Raw genomic sequence first — 18,553 nt, forward strand, 5'->3', positions numbered from 1 at the left:
TTTCATGAGACGGATAGCCGCGAGGTGGAATTTGAGTGACAGTTCTTTATAAGGGGATGCATAAGGGAAGAGATTAACCTATCATCATGAAATTTGAGACAAAGGCAAGGCACCGAAGACTACTCTAAATAAATCCTGAAAGTTTATAAAAGGCTGCTGTTTCAGATTTATAACAATGTTTCTATTGGGAGAAGGATCTATGAAATGGGAACTTGACCTAAAACCTCCCCAGGGATAACCAAACGTGATCTGAAAATTTCGTGTCGATCCGATTTTCCTTCTCGAGTAATGCCAACTAAAATATATTTTTGAGGAAGTGGGGGAATTGGAAGGCTATGGAATTGGAGTTGATCCCCTAACCTTCCAGGATGATTTAACAGAACATACGCTTAAAAATTTGGTGTCAATCGCATATTTCCTTACCGAGTACTAACCAAACTTCTGGAAGACATTTGTATATATATACAGTACAGATAACTCGATATTGTTTATTCTTATTTTTAATTTAAATCAATCTGAAGTATAAACCCCAACCTAAAATCGGCCCACAAAGTCAAGAGGTAACGTAAGGCACATAAAGGGTTACATTAACTTGATACAGCGGGATTACTAACTAAAATAAACAATAAATTGATTACATGTGAAAGACTTTTTAAAAAACAAAACTCACCACTATAGATCGGCTGATTACACTTCCAGGGTAGAGGGAAAAAGAGCAGGAGGAAGGAAAAAAAGGTACTGAAAACATTAAGAAACACAGCCTCCTCGAAGTGCACTTCAATAACTTGTAGTATTCTTAATTAATACTGCTATTACTGAATATAATGTAACCAAAAGTGAAAAAAATTTAAGAAAGACCATAATTAAGAAAGAACTTTTTTTAAAAAATTCCTTAATTTCTTTTAAATGTAAAAACTTGATATTTAAGTATTTACATTCACCAATTATATCGTTTGAGATTTAACTGGCGATAACACCAATCAAGTAACGATCTAAGGTATTCATAAGGATTTTGACAATGAATTTATTTGACTTTTTTAACCCTTACAACATACAAATTGATCAGCGAATATACACTTGTTCAGAAATGCTGTATAAAAACGATAATAATGAATAGGCATACTATGGACAAAACAATCGATACTTAAAAATTCCGATGGCCACTACCAAAGTTTTATACTGAAAAGAATTTTTCGTACAGTGTCAGGTACTTTAGTTAGTGAACTGTATAAATAAGTGTAAACAAATTAGTTAATGTACACAGTGCGTTACATTTCAGGCACGTTAGCAAATACTAATGTTATCAGCGGACACTCTGGATTAATGTTATCAGTAGAGTTCCCCAGGATTCAGTGCTGGGCCCATTGTTGTTTTCAATATTTATTAATGATATTGATGAAGGTATATCAGGTTTAATTTCAAAGTTTTCAGATGATACAAAGGTTGCCAGGGCGGTTAACGACAGTAATCAGGGTGAGCCTGCAACAACAGCTAGGAAAATTGGGTTAATGGACTGAGAAATGGCGGTCGAAGTTTAACGTTGAAAAATGCAAATACATTTTTCCACATGGATGCATATGGGTAGTAGTGATTTCAGAGTAACTTATCAACTGTGGTACCACACTCAGAGTAGTGGAAAATGAAAAAGACCTAAGGATAATTGTGCAGTTAGATATCAAATTCGCTGAGCACTGCAGACATGCTGTCAGAATAGCTCATGGGGTTTTTGTCAATGATATACAGAAACTTTGCTAGCAGGGATAAGGAGGTGATTATCCCTTTGTGCAAGGCCATGGTTAGGCCGCATCTTGAGTATTGTATACAGGCCTGGAAGTCTCACTTTAGGAAGGATGTAGATCTGCTGGAACGGATGTAGAGAAGGGCAACTAGGCTGCTCTTACCAAGAAAGGCTTCAAGTTCTGCAGATTGCAGCTTCTGAAGACTAGGCACCTGCGGGATGATTTGACTGATAGATGTGAGGACGTTTTCCAGCAGGTGGTTGATTGTTGGAACAGGCTTTCATCTGTTGGAAGTGGATGGTTTGAATAAATTCAAGGAAGAACTAGGTAAATTCTTGGAAGGTATGGATGGGAGAAGTGTGTAGTGTTTTTTTTTTTTTTTTTTTTTTTTTTTGGGTAGTGCCATATATTCTTGATTTCTTGTCATTGCCCCTATTACTAATACACTGTTCGACAAAAGTGTCGTCGAAAGCGAATATTTGATATAACAGGCATCCTAGCATACAAATTCCGAGTATCCAACAGAAATCGATTTACCACCTTACAGAGCTGCACATTATTCAAATTATTCATACCTATAAAAACACGGGTTGTGACCACATCTCCAGTACTCTCGTTTAGATTACCCTTTGAGATGGCGGGCCGGGACGACTTGAAGCCGGGCATTGCGGGAGAAGGTGTCACATTGGCTTAATGCAGTGTCGTCTCATCTCTATGGTAGCGGTTTCAGGAGACAGGAACAATTACAAGAAGAGCTGGCTAAGGTCGCCCTAGGGCTACGTCAACCAGAATAGACCGCTATCTCGCTCTAACAGCAAGATGGAACTATACGATGTTCTATCACCAATTATCTCTTGAGGTTGTTGCGGCCACAGGTGAACATATTTACAACCGGACTGTGTTAAGAATGCTCAATTCAAGTGGACTGTACGCAAGGATGCCAGTGGTTTGTATCCCAAACCAACACAGAGCTTGTCAAAAACTGGTGCCGTGAACGTGTGACTTGGAGCCTGGACAAATAGGGAGAGTTCTGTTCTCTGATGAGTCCTGTTTTAGCCTACAAACAGATTCTATATGTTATTTCATCTAGAGAAAACGAAGATTGCCGTACTATCCCTCCAACATCAGAGAAAGCGACACCTACGGCGGTGGCGGTGTTAGCGCTCTATTATATTATCTCTTTGTAATATCAACTGATATTTAACTTCAAGTGCCTAGATTGAGCAACCTGTTTTCTCAGTGTGCTGCTACAAAGAAAAGAACAGTAGGAGAGAAAAATATGCTCCTTTATTTGCTGCTTTCTCGAATTTATCAATAATATGATTAAGAGGTTTCGTATTTTTTATATTTCAGGTTATTGAAAGTTGTAGAGTGTTTAATTATTTCGTTCTGTCGATTCTCGTTATAGATTTTGAGGAATGAAGTTTTTTCAGGTAATAATTTTTTGAGGAATACGGGGTTGTAGTACAGTTTCTCCCCTTACAGAAAACACAGATTTTCCTTCCGATATACATACGACTAGAATGAGAGTAACCAGAAGCTCCGCTTTTCAGTGAGGTGTCCCGTTTTCCGGACAAAGATAAAACGGGCCGTTCAATAGTCCTTTCTACCCCACCCCCAATAATGGCATTTTATTTAGAAATTACATGAAAATGTTATGTTATACACGCACTTCGTAAGCGGTACTTTTTTAAAATCTTATTAGAAGTGTTTCAGTTTTAATAAATATATTTAAAGAAACAAACATGAATTTACGACGCACAATGTAAGTCAAAGCATAGCGTCATGTGTGATAGACATTGAACTTGTATAAATTAACTTTTTTAAGTGTTCGCGATATGCATAAGCACCATGCAGTCTCACGTGTAGCACTGCCTATTCAGCAGGTGTGCCCCGTTTTTTTTAGGCGTTTATGCAGGCTTTTAGGAACATCCACAACTTAGGCCATATCGCGTCGTATATAATATGCCAGTAAATTTCGCGTGTTCAGTAGTCCAGTAATTTTTTGTCCAGCTGTTTGCTGAATCTGCCTTTCCGTTTGTCTATACGTAACAACTCGACACTTAGTGGTCAGATTTTCATGAAATTTTACATTTAGTTCTTTTAGAAAGATTTGTCGAACCCTCCCAAATTTTCATTAAAATCGGACAAATAGAAATCCGGCAGTTATTTTATATATAGTGTCTTATAAAGTTATCATCTTAGTAATTAACTGATAAGGAGATAACTATAAATATTTATTCTTCGCTTCTATTAATCACAGAAAAAAAAAGCAATTAATTTAAGGAAAAAATCGAAAGCGCCTGAAATGTAACGCACTGCGTATATTAACTAACTTGTTTTTGGAAATCTGATCAGTCCAGACTAGAATAAGCTCTCAGATAAGGATACACACAATATATAGACATGATAAAATTTCGAATCCAAATATAGCCTTTCAACTTTTCCTAGGTGAAAGTGAGGAACATTTTGTTACACTGGCTGTAATACACAATCGTGACCACAATCCTAATCTCATACATAACCAACCACAACGTCAATCCTAACAACACACCTAAGACTGATATTAGTCATGTGAACGGGTTTTACAGAATGAATAACCCGAGTTTACGAGAGGAAAAGCCATGAAACTCTTATCAGGCGGCAGTTATTATGCAGAAACTAGGTTAAAACTATCCCAGTGAATCCACTGAGTCAAAACTTTTGTTAACATTGTAATATTCTGTTCCACGAATATTTTGTTAAGCAAACTTCGCTTTTGGGACATGTGTAAAAAGTTTTAAAATTCTTTCAAACATCTAATCCATCCAACAACCGTGCTAAATATAATTAGTATGGCTTGGCTTAGGCAGTTAAGTTTAACTATTATAATTATTTCAGTTTTGTTGATTTTCGCAAAGTATATTCAATTATTTTACATACAACACACGCAACGTGATTTTTTATTAAAATTATTTTTAAATGGTTTTTATTTTTTTAATTAGCATTTTAAAAAGTGCTTTTAAAAATAAAGTAGCATTTTTTAAATGCTAAGTAAAAATTATATTTTAATAACAATTTTTTATTAGAATTTCATAGCTTTGGTGATGTGGTTTCCCTAATATTACCATTAACTTATTTCGCTTTTGCTAAAGTAATCGTAATTCTGTATTTATAAAAGTGAAATGGGGTGAATGTCAAGAAACACCTTTCTACACTGTATCATTAAGAAACGCTAAGTCGACCACTTGAAATGTTTAGTCTATTTTTATAGATGGCATCACTAATTGTTTATGATGACTTTCTGACGGGCCATTAAGTCATGTGAACATATGGGTGTGGGTCGACACTTCTTCACCATCATGGAATGTTGTAAAATGCCCCTGGCTATTTTACATCCACCTGTAAGGTGAGAAACTGTGCATAACACTAACCTTTCAAGCACACTTACCATTATTTCTCTAAGTGTCTGTCTACCGGAAGTAATGGTTCAGCGAGACTTCCGTTTCTCAATTGTCTCCCTGTTTGTCTTTGGTGGGGACGCCTCACTTAAAAGACAAGTTCAGGATGCAGCAAATATTAAGTGGACGCCAGTGAGTGACAGTACTTCCGCTCTGGCATGCGTCACATCATTCTGGTGCTCTGTCATACTATGTCAGATTGGTGACGGAGTCCAGTAGACGGAAATTTCGGAAGTGGATTCTTTAGCTGATATAAATGTTTTCGTTTTCTTGGTACAAAAAAAAAAAAAAAAAAATTAAAAAAATCAAGGCGGGGACAATTTTAGCAGCAAGTGAACACACAGGTAATAAGCAGAAAGAAATTGAATTATATTTGTTAAACAGCATGTATATCTCGATGAACTAGAGAAGGAACTACAGTATACATATACCAGTTCTCGCACTGGACCCTCGAACAGAAATGGCCATCTTATATAAAATATTATTTGTAGAAGAATAAGAGAAATTTGCCTCAAGTTCTGGTTTATACAATAAAATATTATGTCACTCATTTGGACGAATTAGCTATTGCAATTTCTGTTTTCGTTTGATTCTTGCCAATCATTCGTCCATGCCAGAATTCCTCTGTGGAAAGTACTACTCTTAAAGGCATCTTTTTTTTTTTTTTAACGGGGAAAGAGTAACGTACACACAGTAAAAAGTTTTAAATGAATGTATATTAAGAAAAAAAAATACCCAGACAATCGTTACGCTCATGTTTTAAGGATAATTTGGAATGGAATTTCTGGAACAGAAATATTTATTTATTCAATTTCAGATCATCGTTTCATCCCTGGACAGCAAAATGCTAGCGGGATCCATATTTAAATTTCCACTTGAGAAGACAACCGATGCTAAGGAAAAATATACTTATATCATGGACGTCTGCTTACCTCCAAACAGTATTTATGTAACACAAAAGCCTATATACTGAGTTTGGGAATATGATATATGTAAAATTCTTGCCGACGCTGATCAAACGTTCAACGTTTGGGAAATGAAACTTTAATAAATATTCGTAACTATGAAACAAAAAATGTTCATAACTATATCTCCGTTTTTCAGCTCAGAAGCGTTTGACAACAATAATCCAAATTTTAAAGAAATAAAATAGTCTACCTTTTTATAAAGTATTAAAGTATAAAGAATGATTGAAAGAAATGTCAGAAGTGAAAAATCCCACAAATGCACATTGAGACGGATGGCGCTCCGTAGCCAGGAGCAACAGTGCGTAACACACGCTTCTTGATTAGACCGGGATTCGAGCCCGCGACCACCAGAATACGGAGGATGCAGAAAGGTCAGGAAATGACCACCGCATATCCCCGGAGCAATATGGCCTTAGTTGCTAATGCTCCTAAAAACCAAATAACAAACATTGAGATGGTTTGTCTCTTTTACCAGCTTAAAGTTATCACAAGGTAAAATGATAAATATTATACGTAATACTTACATCTGAAATACTTTAAAAGGCAAATAACTAAGAACTATTGCTCAACGTTTTAGAAATGGTTTTTCTTGCGTCTACTGGATAGAATTAAACACGATAACGGCATACTGTCCTTTCACCAATGCAGTTTCACGTGACTTCTTTAGTGCATGCACTCTATAGAGTTTAGAGTAAATGCGTAGTTTATTTCCCGATGCAGACCTTTTGGTCTCCAAGATGTTCGTGAAAGTTCCAACACGTATTCATGTGTCCAAGGATATTACACCTGGATTCACATTTCCCCCTCGACTAGATGGTGTATGTGGATTTCTTCTGTACTTTAGTATGCAAAAATCTGACAAATCTTTAGATGAAGAGGATGTGCCATAAATACACATCATGAATAACTCCTGAAGAAGTTAATCAGTACTACGAAGAAGTTAATCAAGAGGTCTGTAATTGCTCATAGCTCCATTTGATCCCTCTTGTGAATTGGGGATACATCTCCAGTCCATAAAACCTCCCCCCCCCTGAATCCAAGGATGCTCTCATAACCATAGCTAAAGTTTGGTTATCTCTTTTACTACGACTAGACTGATCTCATCCACCCCAGGTGCCTTTTTCATTTTAAATTTAAAAAATTCTCCTCTGCTTTCCTCTCAGTTATCACAAAATCATTGACATATGTAAAACGCCTTTTCTGCTTTTATTTTCAATATTTGCAGAGACTCTCGTATTCTGCCTCAGCTGCTTAACTTCCTTTGTGACTTGATTGCAGACTAGTTCACATCTAGTGTAGGCATCTGTATCACTTGATAACTTATATGCATCCCATCCACTTTATTTCGCTGCCACGAGTCTCATCACTTCATCTGACATCCATTTAGGTCTATGCATTGAACTGCATCTCTTATTTGGTATAAAAAAACCTAGTAGCTTCTACGATAACATACGTAAATGCTTTCCATTTTGAATTTGCTGTTGGTAACTTCATTCCCGCTGCATAGAACTTAAAAACTGCCTTCATACCTCTGTAGTCACCTTTAAGAAATCAAAAGTCATTTCCCTTGCCTTTGATAGTAGTTACATATTTAAGTAAATCCCAAATCAATACACTGTGATCACTGCCACCTAGTAGGCCTTTTATCTGCCCATTCATAATGCATGAAGAGTCACTGCTGATAATCAGATCAAGAATATTGTTGTCGCTTCTCTAAACATGCTGGTGTACGAAACAATCATCCAGCAAATCCACAAAAGTCTGTTGCGAGTGACAAACCCATAAGGTCCAATCAATATTTAGAAAGACGGAGAGTCCCCAGTATAAGACATTCTGATTTACTGGCCTACTCTACATGTATGTACGGTTGTTCATTATACTCATCACAGTCGTTAAGTCTATAACATACTCCTACCCTAATTTTTGTTTTTCCAGTGCTTATGTCGCACCGAACTGACTCAAAGTTGCACTGGCCACTCATGTTCGCCTGATACACTGCCTTAGATTAGCCTTAGATGTGCTTCTTAACTAAGAGCATAACATCTCCCCCTCCTGTCCTGTTTGTCCTTTCTGTACATGTCTGCATGGTAGCACAGTGGTTATAATCATTATTCTCCCCATACCGGGTAAAAAGGCCTCGGTTCGAATCCCATTAAAGACGCGAGGAACTTTTATGGGCATTTTTCACTCTGTGGCTGAGTTAGTCAGTGTCAGGCGTAGATAACAAGGTCCCCCCCCCCCACCACCACGAAACTCGGGTTTTTTGTAAAGCAAAACAAACAACTCAACCACAGAACACACGCGATTTATGGACATGTTACACGCAGGAAGATGAGTTAGTTCTCAGTTGGCCCTAATAGGACAGTTTTTTTTTGTTTTTTTTTGTACTTTTTGTACATATTGTACTCCCCATATTAAAATTCTGAATCCCTTATATCTGAGTGACACCACCTCTCTGATATACTCACATTGTCTGCATTTGACGATTCAATCAGTACTTCAAAATCATCAAATTTATTTACTATGCGCCTAGCATTAGTGTACATATATACTACTAATCTTTTAAGAAATTTCAACAGTAGAGAAGGTAGAGGGTTGAGAACTTTTTTATAATTCAGATTATATAATTTTTAATTATTTACACTTAAATTGGTTAAGGTAACGTAAATGCGGAAGAAACATACAAGAATTATACTTCTCACTTAGGAGTAATATTTGTTAATAGGTAATTAGTTGCTTCATTATTTCGGTTAGACTTTGAAAAATGTAGTATATACATTTTTGTTTACGTTTTCAAGAAGGGATGCATTTCAGACCACCAATTTTTCGAAACGCAATCCAGTTTTAATGTCGATATTGTTCTTTCAATTTGTATTTATTATGGATTAATTTCTAATGTTTCCTACTTCAGTTTTTTAGCTTTAACCCGTTATTAGATGTTCATAAATAAGGTTTAAATTTATAACAGATGTTTCAGGCCACTTGGTAGGGTGAGGGATTTTCCACAGTTTTAAGAGAGATGCCGCATATATGAATTATTTCTTTAATGAAATTTTAAAAAATACAATTGAATTTAAACTTAAATCAGCTGCTGGTAAAACATTACTAATTTTAGATGTCCATAGCGATCGTTGTGTAGTGTATTCGAAATGCTTGAAATATCAGATAAAGAGATATAATAATTCTCATTATATATATTTTTTTCTGACATTTTAAACTTTATTCTAATCAAGAAAAAATGCATGACTACGAAATCATAAAATTAAGAAAATAAAGATGCCAGGTGAGATATCTTTTACGGAAAGCTTGGAAAAAGGCCTCATCGGCAGGGGTTGGATTTAAGGCGATATGAAATCTATTCATTTCACCCTAGCCATCGCTGACCACTTTTCCAATTGCAGAATCATCCTGCGGGCCTTCTACAAATGCATAATCAGTTGCTACTACTCTTAACCAGAGACTATCAATTCTAATTAAAATCCATTAACATCCACTTCTACTGATGCTTCGAATTCTCCTACACCATCAACCTCAGCTAGGTTTTTACCATTGCCAGTTTCTCCAACGAAGAATTCAATTCGTTCCTCTTAAAATTTTATTTCCCTATTACAAAGATTCCCATTTCTTCCAAAAAGAAAAGGAAGCAGTTAATCGATATATTTTTTTGTTTATACTCTTGGACGGCCACACTGGGTCATAGTAGTTTACAAGACAGACAGTATATGTACATGTTGACATCGAGATAAAACACAACACGCCTCACTTTTTAAATTTCTTTAAAAAGTGCGGAATTATTTAATTACTATAAATGCATCCTACATTTACTATAATATTAGTACTGGTAAAATAAAGCAAGGAAATAAAGCGCAAGAGAGTCAACGCAAAAAAACATATGAAGAAAGATACCCCACTCGCTTTAGTTGGAATCGTATATTTCGAATCAGTGTCTTGAGCAACGGCTTTTTACGACCACACTTTGTTTTCTGTTTATTATTCTTTTATCCACTGATGAACTTACAAAGATTTTAAGGAGAAGCATTTAATCTATATAAGTATTTACTCTTATTTATGCAACATTAGGTGGTTTACTGTCTATTATACTTCTAACGATAGTCGCAATCAAAAGAGATCCACGAGAGCTAAGCGAATATTTTGTAATTGCGTTGGGTATATTTTTAAATTGTGGAATTTTGATTGTAGTACTAAAGCACACAAGTTCAGTCTTCTAAAAGGATAGATAAGATCTACTTAACAGTAGTAATCTGAATTACGGCTGAAGTATGGAAAACTAATTTTTTAAATAATATTCTTCTTGCAATAGATAAATATATTGACTGGGACAATAGAGTTGCTAGATAAGCTACGTATTAAGGTTAAAGGCATTCCTAAAACTCACGGTAAGGAAATCTGACTCCAAGATCCTTCCCCCCACTCCCCACCCAATTAAGTCAGCAACACAGCAGAGGTCCGGACATCACGAAGTGTGATCTTTAATTCATGAAGAAGCAGGAGGTTACTATTCAAGTAGAACACCGTAGGATTCCGGCTACTGAACGACTCTAAAACCTCCCTTCTCATAACTTTTGCCACTGTCTTAATGAGAAGAACGCGAACGCACTGACAGAGAAGGGAACTCGGGGTTGTTGAAGTCGCTCATCTTCTCAAATACCAAATTATGTTGGTCAAGAGTCATTTATTAAAGATTCTCACCAGGAATCGTAAGTGAGAATGTGCGGATGTGATTTACAGCTGGGTAAGGAAATAAGGAATGATTATATCCTTGTGGTTTATCTAACATATACAACAGAGTTCAGGGACGTTTATCAATACCCAATAAATAAGTGGAACAAGAAAGAACAAATGCAGAGTTAAAAGTTCGACTTTTACTGAATTTAAGATATAATTAATGTTTAGTCTGAGTTACAATTTTAATTTCCGTTTTTTTTTTTCTTTTTTTTCCCTTTTTTATGAGAAAGGAAACTTACAAATTGAAATCTTTGAACTGGATAGAATATTATGCCTATATGTGAAAGATAACTTAATACTTTAATTGTAATTTTTTAAATGAAATATAGGTTCTAATACCTTTTGTGTTTGGGATTTTCATAAAATAAATAACGGAGGTGTATTCTCCTGTGCACAGTGGCCATATAATCTTCAAAAATTTCTAGGATGTTGGGATCGTTAAGAGGCATGTTAAGGACTTTAATTGTGACGAAGTGCTATTATATCAGACTATGTAGATGAGTGATTAGCGCGTTGGGTGCAGCAGTACACACGTTTGAGTTGACCGCGTTATACCTCACGTGACCGCTAAATATGGTATTGTTTTGTAACATCCTCTAACCATACGCGGCCTTACCGACAGAAATATTATGTTTGTCATTCCTCAATTTTTCCCCCGAAACTTCACAAGATCGCATACCCTATAAGCATTTCAAATGTTCATGAGATTTCTAAAAAAAAAAAAAAAACTTTTTCGTAAAATTAAAAAGAAAATTTTCGCGAAAAAAAACAGAAGACTGATAGGCGGAAAATAAGATCAAAATAGCTTAAATGAGACGTGAAACTTTAGGAAAACAGAAGCTATAAAAAGTAACATCCAGCGACTGATTGAGATCCTACAGTCACTAAAGTAAAGTAATCAGTTTACGATGCATCCTTATCATAAAGTCTGTTTTCAAATCAACCTATAATGCAAAATCTAAAACGTGACTCTGAAACACGCTTTCCGCGATCATGTTTTATACCTCTGTACTGGTTCCGCACGTGGTACACTTCCTGTGGTCCTTTCAATTATCCAAGTGGTCAGTGTCAAAGGACAGAGTTGCAAGCATCATTTGCTGCCCGTGATGCGGCGAAATATTTATAAATCACTATAATGCTATGTGTTTGTCTCAGAATATAAACAAAAAAATTTATTATTTTAAAATGTGATCCAGCTTTGTTATCCGATAATTTTTAAATTGAAATACGGTAAAATCGTACTATGATGAATTGCTCGTGGGTGGACGAATCATTCGAAAATTTCATTATAATGAATATCGTTGAAAATTATTTCAAATGAATCATTATTTGTATAAATAAATTCTGCTGCGCTTTTTTCATATATATAAGTAGTAATTTCCGTTTCACTTAAAAGATTTTTAAATTAAAAATAAACAAATAAAATGACGAAATACGTGCATTACAAAAGTAAAAATATTTGTCCAAAATGGCCAGAGTGACATGTTGAAATCGTATTTTATATAAATACCACCCTCCAGAAATTAAAACGGAAAAAACGAAAAAATCGACAACTTACCGGTACATTAAAGTAAATTATAAATATAATTAAAGTAAAATATAAATAATTAAATAATCAATTTAACACAATTCAAAATCAATTCAAAACAATTAAAATTCAAATTAACGCAATTAAAAGAATCTAACGAAAATATTCAAAACGATTTTCACTAATTTACCGGTAAGTTGTCGGTTTTTTCGTTTTTTCCGTTTTAATTTCTGGAGGGTATCATACGGAAGTGTTCCACGTACTATATTGAGGTAAACTCCTCTTATTAATTTACTAATATTATTAGTCCGGTAAGTTGTCGATTTTTTCGTTTTTTCCGTTTTAATTTCTGGAGGGTATCATACGGAAGTGTTCCACGTACTATATTGAGGTAAACTCCTCTTATTAATTTACTAATATTATTACCGGTAAGTTGTCGGTTTTTTCGTTTTTTCCGTTTTAATTTCTGGAGGGTATCATACGGAAGTGTTCCACGTACTATATTGAGGTAAACTCCTCTTATTAATTTACTAATATTATTAGTCCGGTAAGTTGTCGATTTTTTCGTTTTTTCCGTTTTAATTTCTGGAGGGTATCATACGGAAGTGTTCCACGTACTATATTGAGGTAAACTCCTCTTATTAATTTACTAATATTATTACCGGTAAGTTGTCGATTTTTTCGTTTTTTCCGTTTTAATTTCTGGAGGGTATCATACGGAAGAGTTCCACGTACTATATTGAGGTAAACTCATCTTATTAATTTACTAATATTAAGGAAGGAAAATCGTTTTGAATATTTTCGTTAGATTCTTTTAATTGCGTTAATTTGAATTTTAATTGTTTTGAATTGATTTTGAATTGTGTTAAATTGATTATTTAATTATTTATATTTTACTTTAATTATATTTATAATTTACTTTAATGTACCGGTAAGTTGTCGATTTTTTCGTTTTTTCCGTTTTAATTTCTGGAGGGTATCATACGGAAGTGTTCCACGTACTATATTGAGGTAAACTCCTCTTATTAATTTACTAATATTATTATCAACGTAGAACATATTGAGTATTACAGCTCTGATTCATACTATATAAATACCACCCATACAAAAAATACCAAACACAACTGATTTTCACTTTTCGCACAATAATTTGTCAATTTTGTTTGTAATATATTTTTTTTATTCCGTATTAATGTGAAAATTTAAGTTAAAAATACAACAAAAAAGCATAATCATTCGTAAAAGATAGAAATTGTAGTATAGGATATGATAATCAATTCTTTTGCCACATATTTTAAAACTTACTTTTTTTTCCCAAGCGAATACTCCCATAACTAAATCTGAGCATATACGATGGCATTCATAATTTTATGGACCACATGATGCCATTCATATTTTTATGAACTACACGATGGCATTCATAAATTTACAATAAAGTTTTTCTTTCATTGTAAATCAGTACATTTTAGTTACATGTTGATTCTGAAAATAATCCGCTGTGTTGAATTCGCCAAAAACTATTACGTTCAAATGAGACCTACAAAGGACTAATGGTTTCGTCACTTGTCACTCGTTTGGAGAGATCTGGGTTCGAGTCTCATTGATTACCGGAGGAATTTCTAAAGGTCTCATCAATCGGGGCTGTACTTAGCCGATGTACAGCCCCTCATAAGTTATTCCGCGAAATTTTCGTTAAAACGACATTCGTTGTAACAGAATGTTACTGTACATGAACTGTCATTAGAAAATACATTATGCAATAGCATTATACAAGTTAGCCAATATAAAGGCTCCATCCGTTTTACTGTTGAGAAGTGAACAAATATTTAAAAAATCTTCAGTTCATATACGTCAAATGTGTTTACTAATCTGTCATTAAAATCGAAATGAGCCTCATCGGACATAAAGAGTCTAATGACATTTTAATTGCCTTTACAGTATCAATCTCCACGGAACAGTTTATTGTTGCCATTAATTCTTCACGGGCTTCTGCTAAGGCAGGTGCAGATGGAATACCCCAATTCATTATTAAATGTCTTAGCCCATACATTTTGGGTCCCCTTCTAACTATTTTTAATGCTATTTTGTCAAGTCATTTCTTTCCCCAGCAGTGGAACATCTACATTGTGAAGCCTATACCCAAAATTCAATCTCCTACTCTTCTTAAGCATTACCGGCCAATCTCCAAGGCCTCAAGTCTTCGAAAACTCCTAGAGAAGGTACTTCTCCCGGTTCTAACTAAACAACTTCTTCCACCTCAGCCTCATCAAATCCCTTACTCCCTCATAGATCCACTGTGACTAATCTCTTAGCCACCGCCAGCGATATCCTCTCTGCGTTTGAATCTCATGCAGAGCTTGCAGTCACTTGTGTGGATCTCGAAGTAGCTTTCGACTCAATAAACGTTCCTGTAATGCTGAAGCTACTTTCAGACATTATCAAATCAAGGGAGACACTCTACAGTTCCTCAATTCACTCCTTCAAAATAGAATAATCTGGCTTACTGTCCACGGCCAAACATACGAGCGATGTGTCTCTTCAGGCGCGCCACAGGGTGGTGCCTTATCCGAGCTCTTGTTTACAGCGCTTGTTGAGTCCAGGCATGATACTTTATGTTATGCTGATGATATGAAACTCCTCACACTGATTTCTCCACATGATTATCTTCTCGTGATAACATCAATTAACAATATACTCCTGGAATTTGCTAATTACCTCAACCAGTTCAGACTAAAAATAAATCCAGAAGTCAGAATTTATGATATTTTCATTAAAGAAAACGACTTCTTATATTCAGCCAACACTATGTAATTCTCCTATTACCATCGTCAATAAACATACTGATCTGGGGTTGTTTTTTATCCTAAGCTCTGCTTTGGTAGCCACATGGAAAAGCTGCTCACCCAGGCAGCTCGACTCTGATGGATGGCCAAAGAGCATTTGCGTTATATTAATGAAGTAACGACTACCAGAAGATATATAACAACCACAGTATACTCTCCGCTTCTATATGCTGCAGAGGTATGGGCATCTGCTGTACTCTTAAAGTGGGCCATAAACAAACATAAACTTCCTCCACAGTTAAGGACAACTTAAATAGCCAGTTTGATAAAAATTCACAGACTTCCCACGCTGATTATGATGAAACACCTTACCACAACTGTAGAAATGATCAATGGCAAGATTTCGGCACCATCATCCTGGGACCTGTGCTCTTGGAGAGTTCCTCAGCCTTCCCTCAGAGCGACTCCAACTCTGTGCCCACATCTCAGCCGTCACCAACTATCCGAAAGGTTTCTACCATTTCAGCTACTTTCATGTGCCCAGTCTTTGGATGCTGACCTTAAGTTTTCTTGTGACGGAATACAGACGCCGCATCCTTAAATTGTACTTTCCTGTCCCTGATCCTTCTCCTCGAAGCTCGTCTTAATGCCTGAAGCCAGCAATATGAGACGAAGATGGCTTACTAACCTTTCAGTTTTCCACCTATACATATATTCTTTGTGCATTGTGATGTATATAATTGTATTATACTCTGAGTGTTGAGCTATATTTACTTTTATTCGTCCACATATGTATTTTCTTATGTTTAATTTATTAATTTCTTTTTCTTACATATTGTACTATTACTGTTAACCCCTGGCCTGGTGGCAATGAAGGGGAACATTGCAATGTATTCATTTGCATTATTATTATTGCAATAAAGATTTCTAAATGCAAAACATTTGTAGTGATCATTAACGACTCTCTCAATCTGTACATCATCTACAAATGTTTTGCAAATGGTGTAAAGATATTGGGAGAGTCGTTAATGATCAGTGCTAAGCAGCGCTCCTTCAGGATGACTTGAACAGGCTTCAAGAATGGTCAGAAAAGCGGCAGTTATGTTTTAAGGCAACGAAATGCAAGGTTGGGGAATACACTTGGGGAACAGCAATCCCAAAATTACATATACACTTGGTTGAGGCTGAATTAAAAACAGTAGAGGGAGAAAGAAATCAACGGGCGGATATGAAGTTCTCTGAGCAGTGTAAACAGGCCTGTTGTGCTCAGATGGTGTCCTGTCGATGATTTATCTAAAAATAGCCATTAGAGATAGGAAGATCGATCATAATCCTAGTGTATAGGGCAATTGTAAGATCGAACTTTCAATACTGTGTCCAAGTATGGAAACCTCATCTATAAAAAGACATTGAGATAGGCAAAAGGACGACCATACGAGGAAACACTTCGATTATGCGGAATACAGAGCTTAACAACCAGGCAACTTATAGGGGACCTGATTGAGGTTTATGAGGCTCCGAGAAGGGCTAGTAAAATGAATGAAGGCGGAATTTTCACTGTTTTACAGAATTCCTGAACTGGAGGCCATAAATTCAAATTACAGGGTAAAAGGTTTACGCTGGATTGCACGAAGTTTTCTTTTAGCCAGTAAGTTGTTAATTACTGGAACAAGCTGCCTCCGCAGGTAGTTGAAGCTTACAATTTGAAGAAATTCAAAGGTTAACTAGACAGTTATATGCGTGAGGGAAGCGCAATATGTCTGCTTTCTTATTTACTTTTTTACATTTTTTTTCTGACCGACGCAGTAATAGCCTGTGGCTTCCTTGCACTATGTGGCTAATAATCTGTTCCCACAATTAATAGGTTTCAAGTCTGTAAAAGAAATTCAAACAGAAACTAGAAATCCTGGTGAAAGATTCTCCCGAAACGCGTCCTTCTAATATTTCCCACTACTGATAAACTTTCACTTTCTTAAGGGAGTTTTAGGGCTTTGTTGGACTGCAGACTTATTGCTGCAATTATTTCCAGCACATTAATGTGGCCACGAAAGAGATGGGTGCGGTTAGAAGTCACTCATGAGATGCTGATGCAGTCTATAAGCCCTTATGACTTTGAAACCCTTGATCTATAACCACTGTGTGTGGGCCAACCTTTGATTAGCATCCGTTCAAAAAGATCGGGTACACAGAAGAGCAACACGGTTAGCTTAGATTAGCGGGGAACACAAAACGATACTCTTACCAAGGAAGACTTCAGTTCTGTAAATTGCAGCGTCTGGAATGGAAATTAGACATTTGCGAGGAGACCTGATTGAAGTGTTTAAGATAACACACGCATACACTCGAGGGCATTTAAATTGGAAAAGGATGGCTACAGGACAGATGTGTGGAAATTTGCCTTCCCCAAAGAGTGCAAGTGAGATTATGCGAATAAACTCCCACCTGGTGTTGTGCAAGTGGGTAGTTTAAATAGATTTAAAAGATCTGATATTAGAACAGATCGGGGAGCGGGAAGTGGGTAACTTTTTTGTGGCTCTATATAGGCTTGCTTCGTTGAATCATTTTGCTGCTACTAAACACTAATATTACTTGAGAAACAGTGATTTTGCAAATATTTCTTCAAATATTAAAACAGTTACACAGAAATAGAAATTCATCAGCGTAATTTCGTTTTTTTTTCCCCCGGCTTTACTTCAAAGAAAAATTTCCCAAATATAAATAATCGGATCACTGCAGTTATCTTAAATAAAATATAGACTAACCATAAAAGTTAATGAAATTTTGCATCCACTTCATACTTGCAAGCTTCAAAACAAGAATACAAAGAAATTCGTAGCAGCTTTCTACTAAGAACTGAGAATTACGTTCCCTAACGCCCGAAGTGCATCTCTGCAGCTTGTATCCACCATACATTCACTACATTCTTGGTTTGCCTTCTGAACTATAGTTATACGATTACTCTACAATTAACAAGTTGGAAATAGTTCAGGAATGACTCATCTAACGTGTATTTTATTTTATTTTTTTTTTGTTACGAAAATAACGTTTCGTATCCAAAAAAACCCCCCACTTGATGTACCTTTGGTAATTACACGTGAACTGTGTTGTTGCTAAAACTACTGTTCCTTTAAATTTTCTATCAACTAAGCATTACCGCCTGCAGTCATAACGAAATGGTTAATTTGCAGTTCCCAGAATCTTTGTGCAGTTGCTCAAAAGAACAGTGAATGATATAAAAATATTTTTATTTTTTAAAGATTAGATTTTTTGAGTTGTTCTTGTTCAGATTTTATGCCGAGGATACTAAGGCAGTACATCAGATACCAGTATATGGTGTCTGTAAAAATTG

General features: G+C 35.7%; 1 protein-coding gene across 1 annotated transcript in view; it reads left to right on the forward strand.

Annotated features, from left to right (window-relative positions):
* LOC150082222 (protein Wnt-1-like) overlaps positions 1-18,553 on the forward strand; it is a 65,971-nt gene that overhangs the window by 32,168 nt on the left and 15,250 nt on the right. The gene's annotated exons all lie outside the window — the stretch shown is intronic.

The sequence above is a fragment of the Mastigoproctus giganteus genome, chromosome 8, assembly GCF_048544385.1.
Source record: "Mastigoproctus giganteus isolate SK-2022 chromosome 8, ASM4854438v1, whole genome shotgun sequence".
NCBI lineage: Eukaryota > Metazoa > Arthropoda > Arachnida > Uropygi > Thelyphonidae > Mastigoproctus > Mastigoproctus giganteus.